Source organism: Haliotis cracherodii, unplaced genomic scaffold (genome assembly GCF_022045235.1).
Source record: "Haliotis cracherodii isolate W230 unplaced genomic scaffold, xgHalCrac1.p SCAF_9, whole genome shotgun sequence".
In the NCBI taxonomy this organism is placed as follows: Eukaryota; Metazoa; Mollusca; class Gastropoda; order Lepetellida; family Haliotidae; genus Haliotis; species Haliotis cracherodii.
The window spans coordinates 51,492,545-51,503,357 of NW_027266343.1; positions in this window are offsets into that span (position 1 = coordinate 51,492,545).

The window sequence follows — 10,813 nt, forward strand, 5'->3', positions numbered from 1 at the left end:
ATCAGATGATAGTATTACAGTAGATGATAGTGATAATAATCAATCCCCAAATCCCTTTCCATATCCAATAGAATTATCTGCATAAAACAGAGTCATTTGTACGAATCCGACTATATAATGAGCATGTGTTAATGAATCACAATCAAATAGTAATGATACCAGGTGTTCGCGAAAAGGTCAGCGTATTCTGCCCCACCGTTGGCACCTGTCACAAACACATGCAAAGCAAAGTCAAATGTTCCCCTGAAAAGAAACACGGGAACATATGGTACTAGACAAAATAGGGAATTGCATCGGACATCATTTTTGTCACTGATGCGTCAAATTTGGAAATGTCCTCAACCTGAAAGCTTTACTGAGGCCTTGACTGTTGTGTTGGAGGGGTGAAGATTGGAAAGGGGAAAAATAACTTAATGTTGATAAAGTGATGAAAAAAGGAACAAATTTGGATTATGATGGGGAGAGAGCACATGAGAGTGATAATAAATAAATAGAATTAGTTAAGCTGCTTTTACACAGATAGCCTAGACTAGAAAAGGAAAAGGGGTTACAACTCTGTTAACCTAGAAAAAGGAGTAGTAGAGTCGGTTAAGACTGGTAAGACTGGTAGTTCGTAAAGGCTTTGCGTTGGCGTAGATGGTAAATAGTGTCTCCTGAGGCACTGGGGTGATTGAAGACACTCTGCGATTTCAGCAGAGTTCCGGCTAGTAGTATCTGCGCTAGTTGGTAGTCCCATTCCGTGATTGGTGTGAGATGTTTCTTAATGTAACTGGCTCCTGAATTGCTGATAAACGGAGCTGTGAGTGTTCGTCCCTGTTCCTAGGTTTCGCTGAGAAAGGAATTGACGTCTTGTAGTGTGAGTATTTCATGATCGAAGCGTTCATGTCCTTAGTACTGGACCATTGTGCAAGAGCACCAAGGTTGCACGAGGTTGTGAGCTTTTATTAACTTTTATTCCATGGCGTTGGATGATGTATGGAGTGGGGAGAATGTACTACTGGTTTAATACTTTGTTAGCTGTATCCACCAGTGATTTCAATGTCAAGTCATTGGACAACGATGACCGCTGGACGGGACTGCCGCATGCTGATGGAAGTCGGACAATTAAGAGAGATGGGAGCGGTGCGTTCACTAGACCGTGACCAGACTGGTTTTGCGACCCGGTGCCAGCTGACAAAATGTTTCAGGTTTCAGTATGGTCGAAGTGCAATGTCAAAAGTTCAAATGGGAAGGACAAAGCCTCGAAGATGATCCAGAATCAGGAAGATATTCAGTGAATGAGTGAGTGAGTATGGTTTTACGCCGCTTTTAGCAATATTCCAGCAATATCACGGCGGGGGACATCAGCGTGACGAGCGAACGCTTTGACCACTAGGCTACCCGACCGCCCCATGAAGACATTCAGCTGTCACCACGAAGGAAATGCATGATATGACTATGGATAATCGACGACACGTCATATAGCAAATGGGGCGGTCGGGTTCGCTCGTCACGCCGAAGACCCGGGTTCGATTCCCGACATGGGTACAATGTGTGAAGCCCATTTCTGGTGTCCCCCGTCGTGATACTGCTGGAATATTGCTAAAAGCGGCACAAAACCATACTCACTCACTAACTCATATCGCAAATACAGTGATGAGAGAATTGTGAACATTCTGAGGAATGAATTGCTCATGACAAAGGATTCAGCAAGCTGGGTTGCAAGGCTTCTGACACCTCAGAAACGTTCCAGGTCCTCACATAAAAATTGGGGTCATTTTGAAACAGACACATCTGATTTTGTTGAGCGATGTGTAACCATGGATGAGTCTTAGGTTCACCACTATCAGCCAGAGACTGAACGTAAGTCATAGCATTGGAAACATTCAACTTCTCCACCTCCGAAAAGTAGGAAAGATCGTTTTCATCAACTGATAATGCGATGGCTCCAGTTTTCTGGGATTTAAAAACATAGCTACATGTGTACATGTCAGTATTGTGCTCGGCTTTGGCAACTGTGAGAGAACATCAGGTCTAAATGACGTGGAAAACTCACTAAAACGTGTGTAGTTCCACAGGGACAATGTACCTGTTCATAAGTCTAGTGTCACCACGGTTGCAACGTATGACTTTGACCCTGAACTCATTGAACATCTTCCATATTCACCTGATTTGGCACCGTGAGAATTCAACCACTTCCCAAACTGGAAGAAAAAACTCTCTGGCAAGTATTATGCAAATTTCGACGTAATTTCTACTGTGTGGGCTTTTTAATAGCACTAGGAGGAGGACGTTTATATGAGTGGGATCCAGGCACTCCAGCATCGTTGGGAGAAGTGGGTGGACCTCGGAGGTGATTAGGTTAAAAAATACTTAGCAACAAACTCCACCAACACAATCCATTAAAGTTAGAATTTTCAGCCGCCCCTCGTGTCACATCTCATCTGTCCACACGAGGAACGGTAGCAATACCCCATAAATAAAAGGCCACTTAAGTGGGGGACTGAGGGAAGATATAGCTGGGCGCAGAGTGACTCTCACTACTGAGGATTGTATATGGTGGCTGAATAGAGGGATGACTATCAAATTCAGATGTTCTCTTACTTACTTATACCAAGCCATCATACACATTTAACATTGCAGACTTTGGCATTGTAGGTCACTCACTCACTCACCATCAGGGCATTTCTATTCAGGGTTGTTCTGCAGCGCTGGTATCGCCAAAGACGGATGCGGACGGTACTTGATATATCGACTATATGTAGGATTATTTCAAGTACATTACATGGCAGCCAGGATGTTTACTAGTATATGCGTCTTGTTAAAATTTAACTTGGGACCATCGAGCATTTTAGTATCCTTGATTGTTGCAATAGACAAGACATGTTATGATCGATGCAGCATGGGTTCGATACGGTCGTATAAACAGTGATATACGTTTATGTTTTCTTATCACTCATAGTAGGAAGGTTAAACTAAGCATTGATTGATGACAGTCAAGGAAACCACACACACTTGAAATCTTAACCTACGTTTTTCCTAAGATGTAAACCACGACAAGCAGGTTTATGATATAATATACCGACTGATGAAATCATAGTCAAGGTGTAAAGACGATAATTGTAAGCAAAGTTCATTTCTGGCCTGTAGATCAATATCTGGTGTGTACACTATGGTGAGACATGCACGACACCTTGATGGCATACAGTTGATTAACTTGCGAATGGTTGACCTTGATGTTGCCCGCCATTCCGCCTGAAGAGCTACCCCAAACTGGGCCACGTTCCCTGGCGTACGCTTCCGCCCGAGAACATCCCGGCTCAATCCAATGTCTGTATGCCTTCTCGTCGGAGATAATCGGCGACGACCAACGCACGATGTAGTCTGGCATTGTAATCGATGAACAAGCGAATGGAACAACTACAGGTCGCAATATTTCGTCAACAATATTTCGTCGCTGGCCAGTCAAATGTCAATTCCCAACGACCAAATAAGTTTGCTTGTCATAAGTACTACAGCCCCACACCATGAAACTACGGAACAAACTACGTCGCTAAAAACGTTTTCTGCCATCTGTGAATCGAAGGCAAAACATAGATTCGTCTGAAACTATTGTATAATGCCATTGGTGCATAGACAGAGCTTGGTGTTGCATAGCCCACCCCAATCTTTGCCGCCCATGGTTAGCTTTTGGGGCCACACCCTTGCTTTCTGGCGAGCTGCATAGAAATTCGCCTTTCTGTTATTGTACAGAATGCTCCATTGGTAACAGGGATATATTTGAATCTGTTGCGTATACATGTAATGAGACGATTTTGTTCAGGGGTTGTTAGTTTAGGCCTGCCACGCCTAGGTCCATTGCAACCCAACACGTTTGACAGTGGAGAAATTACACTTTTTCATTTGCCATTCGTGCAACTTGGGATATTGACGACCCATCACCAGCTACCTCCTTATTTTGGTCGATAGTGTGTTTCATCACATTTTGTTATTCCAGTGGCATGGCTTAATAATTAACATATTTGCAGTCAATAGTGTCAGTTGTAAACCATGTTGATGTGAATAAGCTATAAAGGGGATGAGAGGATTAACCTTCCTCCGTGATCAGAAAGCATTCAGTTTTATGTCTTCCGAGTGACTCGCTTCGATAAAGCATTGTTGATGGTTTTTGCGTCAACGTGTATAGGACTCTTGCTTAGAAGTTGTTTGCTCAAGTTTACAACATTCAAGGCATCAGTAAAGCTTTCAAAAACTGACAATACGGAGAACATTTCCAAATTGTACACATTAGAGACAATATTGATGTCCGATGCAATTCCTTATTTTGACTTGAAACATATGTTCCAGTGTTTTTTAGATGAACATATGACTTGCTTTGGCATGTGTTTGTGAAATGTGCCACCGGTGGGGCAGGGTAGTCTCATCTCTTGGTTCACACCTGGTATCATCACTATTTGATAGGGATTAATAAACACATGTTCAAGATATAGTGGGAATCGTACAATGGACTCTACTTTAAATAGCGATTTTTTATGATGATGAAAAGGGTATTGTGGCTTTTATTTGAACGAGGTTTCGATGTCCCTAGTTCTATTCCTTGACAGAGCATCCTTTCTCACCTAATGCCGAGAGTGGCTTGAATTAGCCTGGTTATGCCATTCAGTATTTATAAGAAAGTGCTTTTCATCTTCAACAGTGCGGATATTTATAGTATTAAAACAGTTTTTACAAATTCTTTCACATAGTAGGGTTGGTGGTTTAGAATAACGTCCAGTTTCTATAGCAAGGGGTAAACTTCCACATCGGAACAAAGCTAAAACACGGCGTTGGTCCTTATAGCTAAGCTTAAAAACATAACTTTCAACAGTTAAGTCTGATTTAAAAAGCCTCTTATGTTCTTAACCTATTACCATTTATGGTATTTCTATCATCCCAAATATTATTTTTCCTTTCTGTTGATCATCGTGTCTGAAAATATCCATGCATTTTTGTATTTTGGCCTTTTAGGGATGGAGGATAACAGGATTTTGTCTACATTAAACTTACAGGCAATTTTTTCAACTCTGCTTCTCCATGATGTTTTAGATCGTTTCGACATGTTAAACATAAGTTTTGCTTGTTTTACGAGTATTTCCACTTGAAAACTTAATGCACAGTTCAAAACATTCGTGACAGTTTTAACAATTTGCGAAATAAAACCCATATCGCCGTTAACAGGTAGGTTAGGTGTTCTCTTAACAACTCCAAGAAAGAAGCGACATGCTTTGTTCTGCAATGTGTTGATCTCTATGTATGTGTTAATGCCCCATAATCCGAAGCCGTACAACATAACTGGTTCAACCAAAGTTTCATACAGCTTTTTAAACACATCATATGACATGCCGCCAGCAGCCTCAATATTAAAAAATAATAATAAATAATAAATAAATGTTCTACTGGCATATTTATACTGTTCTCTGTCAGATTTCTTCATATCAAGATGTTCGTTCAAACAGATACCGAGGTATCTATAACACTCGGCATACTCAGTGGTATTACATGTGAAAACAAAATAAGATTTCGTCACTGAAGGACATCTAAAATTTGCTATTTGTTTTACTTGCATTTACAGTTTATTTCAAATGGTTGCACCACACATCTAAAACATTCAACAGTGTCTGTAAAGACGTTGCGTCAGGCGCTATAATATATCACCTGCATTCATCAAAATTGATCTCATTTCATCATCAAGTTGAACACCACAGTTGAGATCATTAATACAATGGGTTAAGTCGTTTATATAAACAGCAAATAACATTGGGGATAACTTGCACCCCTGTTTGACACCAGACATCACTGGGAAAGCATCAGTAAAATGTTCATTGAACAACACAGTTAACATTGTCACAGAGAGATTGGATGGCATCTTATACCAAGTTGGAACAATTTAAACCACATGCATTCCCGATTAACGGTGTCGGATGTTGTTGTTTTGAAAAAAATCAACGAAGCAAACAAAAGTGGAATTTATTTGGCTTTTTGTGTCTGACTTAAAGACGATAAAACATCAAGATGATCAATACTATCTCTGTTAGAACGGAAACCATTCAGTTCATCGACTAAATGTCATTTTCTCCAATCAATTGCTCAAACGAGTGTTAAGAATATCAGCACAAATCTTGCCAAGAACTGATATAAGGGTTATGCCCCGACATTCAATTGGGTTACGGGGATCACTCATGCCTTCATTCAACTTGGAGGGCACTACTCCGTTATTCAAACAATATTTGATGATTCTATGCAGTAATTCAACACAGGCAGAGTGCCGACGAACCTCAGAAGGTATATCAAGGCAACACGCCTTACCACGTTTAGCATTAAATCAGCTTTTTCGACTTCCAACCCGTCGACCGGTTTATTTAAGGCAGACATATCTATATTTCTTTTGGTCATAGGTTAAAGATCTTTCATAAAAGTAAAAACTTCACTTTGTGAATCTTGTGGGGAGCTATATAAGCGATGGTAAGCACTTTTCCACTTATCAAGAACAACTTTGTTATCATAAAAAGCATTGCCGTTATCATCTATAACTTCAGAGGGAATTCTTTTCTTCCTGTCTTTTGCCAGACCAAACTTGCCAATAGATTTCCAAACATCTTTCCCTTCATGCTCTTTATATAACGTATCAAGTCTATTTTGCTCTTCAAGAGAATATGCACGTTTTGCCCTTCGGTTCATTTTGTCAAAGTCTTTCCCGCACTCTCTGTAAACAGCACGTAAATGTCGTTTAGTTAAAACAGTTTAACTTTCAACCACTCCCTTTCACGCTTACAAACTCATTCCCACATGTCTTGAAGTTCATTGTTCCAATAAGGTTTAGATCTGCTCTTTTTGTTGTTTATATTACTTTTTGTGTTTGCTTTGTTTAGTTTAGTTTCCATCTCATCAATAATAATTTACTTTTCAGTCAAAGGCAAACTGCAACATATGAGCGTTGGGTCGTTAATGCGAACGGCCGCTAGGAATGTATTTGTCGAGAGTTAGTCCAGCCATGGGAATGAAAGAATATTATTATTATGTTATATTATGTTAATATAAGGTTTCATCTCTCATGCCAAACATACGCTTCAAATTTCAGTAACTCCCAAAAACAGACATTGTTATATAAGTTTTCAAACCATGTACGATGTATGGTCTTTGTTTCTAACATGAGGTGAAATTGGGTTTAACGTCACGTCCAAGATTATTGCAATCATTCTGAGACGTGCATGCACGTGTGTGTGTGGCTGCTTGTACTAGTCCGGACTGATGCCGATTTATAGTTCTAGCCCACTGAGATGCCAGTTTAATATGAATTGCCCACTCAGACACAGTATTATGACTCCGAGCCATCCAGTCCTTGTTTTAGCCCCTTAATGCCGAACCCCAGACAGGGTAACAACAAGTACCATCTTTTAACGTCTTTTGGTGTGCTGCGGCCGGGGATCGAACCCCGGACCTTCCGCTCTCCGGGTGGACGCACTACCATTGTTAACTACGTGTATTTTACAGGTTTCTTTCTGCATTAGAGTGTGCGACAACGGTGTGGGGTCTTGTAAATACATTTCAAGTGTAACATAAGCACTTGATAAACTAATTGATCAATCAGCTGAAAGCTGCAGAGGACTGATATTCACATTCTGTAGGATTAATATCGTTCACAAACCTGCACGTTCTGTCAACGTAGGTATGGGGAAAAAATCAGGTCGATCGAAAAATTATTAATGTAAACATTCCAATTTCAACACTATCTTTTATCTCCTCTCGCGGCTTGTCATAATTCATTTTTGGAGAGTTTTTTTAAGATAACTTGTCAACGGGTTTTAATTATAACATTTTACGTAGTTTATTTATATTGATAGCGACAGAAAATGAGTTCGTTTTTTAACTTTGAATTAATAAAAATGCTTTTTATTTTATATTAGTTATATTACAATCCTTTGGAGTCGGAGGATTCGTAAACCAAGATTTCATAGAGTCTCATAGATGTATTTGAGTCACTAGTGAGAATGGCCATCTTGTTGATGATGCATGCGGGGCAGCCTACATTCGGTCGACACACCGAAACCATGCGTGAATGAATGATCATGATTGGTTGAATGGATAGTTGCGATTGTGTGGATGAATTTTCCTGGATGTGTTGATGAATGTTCGTAAGTGGGTGGATATTCATGGTGAAGTGGATGGATGTTCGGGGTAATGTTGATGGATGTTCGTGGTGAAGTGGATGGATGTTCGTGGTGAAGTGAATGGATGTTCGTGGTGAAGTGGATGGATGTTCGTGGTGAAGTGGATGGATGTTCGTGGTAAGGTGGATAAATGTTCGTGGTGAAGTGGATTGATGTTCGTGGTGAAGTGGATGGATGTTCGTGGTAAGGTTGATGGATGTTCGTGGTAAAGTGGATGGATGTTCGTGGTGAAGTGGATGGATGTTCGTGGTGAAGTGGATAGATGTTCGTGGTGAAGTGGGTGCATGTTCTTGATGAAGTGGATGGATGATCGTGGTAAGGTGGATTAATGTTCGTGGTGAAGTGGATGGATGTTCGTGGTGAAGTGGATGGATGTTCGTGGTGAAGTGGATGGATGTTCGTGGTAAGGTGGATGGATTTTCGTGGTAAAGTGGATGGATGTTCGTGGTGAAGTGGGTGCATGTTCTTGATGAATTGGATGGATGTTCGTGGTAAGGTGGATTAATGTTCGTGGTGAAGTGGATGAATGTTCGTGGTGAAGTGGATGGATGTTCGTGGTGAAGTGGATGAATGTTCCTGGTGAAGTGGATGAATGTTCCTGGTGAAGTGGATGAATGTTCCTGGTGAAGTGGATGGATGTTCGTGGTGAAGTGGATGAATGTTCGTGGTTAAGTGGATGGATGTTCGTGGTGAAGTAGATGGATGTTCCTGGTGAAGTGGATGAATGTTCATGGTGAAGTGGATGAATGTTCGTGGTGAAGTGGATGGATGTTCGTGGTGAAGTGGATGTATGTTCGTGGTAAGGTGGATTGATGTTCGTGGTGAAGTGGATGGATGTTCGTGGTAAGGTGGATGGATGTTCGTGGTAAAGTGGATGAATGTTCGTGGTGAAGTGGGTGCATGTTCTTGATGAAGTGGATGGATGTTCTTGGTAAGGTGGATTAATGTTCGTGGTGAAGTGGATGGATGTTCGAGGTAAAGTGGATGAATGCTCATGGTGAAGTGGGTGCATGTTCCTGATGAAGTGGGTGGATGTTTGTGGTTATCTTGATGAATGTTCCTGGTGAAGTAGATGGATGTTCGTGGTGAAGTGGATGAATGTTCATGATCAGGAGGGGATGAGCTTTGGGCTAAATAGATGCTTATTATGGATGATTATTTATGGTTAGACGGATGAACGTGCGGGATCTGTATATAAAATGCGTTGGACGGCCAAAAAAAACCCCAATATTGATTTGGCTTTGTGGGGGATTGAGAGAGTATGTAAAACAATTTTACGATTCCGGCTATATCAGGAGCATGTGTTTATGAATCACTATCAAAAAGTGATAATAAAATATAACACGGGAACATGTGACACAAGTCAAAATAGGGAATTGCATCGTGCATGATTTTTTGTCACTGATATATCATATTTTTTGCCTAAATGTCTTATCCCCAAATTACACACGGGTGTTATATATGAGTGAGGGAGTGAGTATGGTTTAACGTCGCTGTTAGCAATAATCTAGCAATATCACGGCGGGGGAAACCAGAAATGGGCTTCACACATTGTACCCATGTCGGGAATCGAACCCGGGTCTTCGGCGTGACGAGAGAACGCTTTAACCACTAGGCTACCCGACCTCCCCTGTTATATATGAGGAAGTAAACGTAAGCTGACATTTGCTTTCTTTTCTGACAAACTGTTCTAAACCTTTGAAGATAGCGTTGTACAAAGTTGAAAAATTAAATGTTGTAACAAAATTAAACTTGGTTTTTTTCTGAGATTGCAAACATTTAAGGGAGTCATATGCGTTTTCTCAAATACTAGTACTCTGTGAATATAAGACCAACTCCTTCCTTGATTGTATTAAGGATTAAGATTATTCTTTGAGACAGGGATTTGGTGAAAAATTTGTTCACTGATAAATCATGTTTTGATTATCATTTCAGACGTGGCGCTGAATATGTGAGAAATATGTCATCCACAAAATAGAGATGAAAACGACAGGCGAAATTGTCCTCCAAAAGAAAACTTCCGTCTGTCTTTTTTTTATTGTGTTTTATGCTATTTCCGTTTTTCAAATTTAATGTTTGTCAGGCATTTGTGATTAAGTATGCCATATATTATTAAACTCAGCAAAGTTGCCATGTAGACCACATACTTTTTACCAGGTCCTCGCGAAAAGAAAGCGTACCCTGTCCCACCGGTGGCACCCGTCACAAACACACACAAAGGCAAATCAATTGAACAAGTCATGACTTCATACCTCTTCTAAAATTACATGCGTTATGTCCTTGCTGTAATGAAATATCTGTATAGAGAAAGCTTCAAGGAGTCAATTATAAAAGGCAAATAAAGTGAATATTCAATACATTTTTTTCTTAAAAAGCAAATCGAACATGAACTCGATCACTCAGCAATATTGAAGCTATATGACTGCGGGCTGTATTTAATCGAGTCTGGACCAGACAAGATAGTGATTGACACCATAAGCCTCAATTCACGCAATTTGGATCGATGAGTACCCGGTCCCGTTAGCCGCCTATTACGACAAGCAAAGTCACCTTTTACAGCAAGCATCGGTTGCTGTAGACCTATTCTACCCCGGACCTTCACGGGTCTTGCATTTTATAACCCTTAT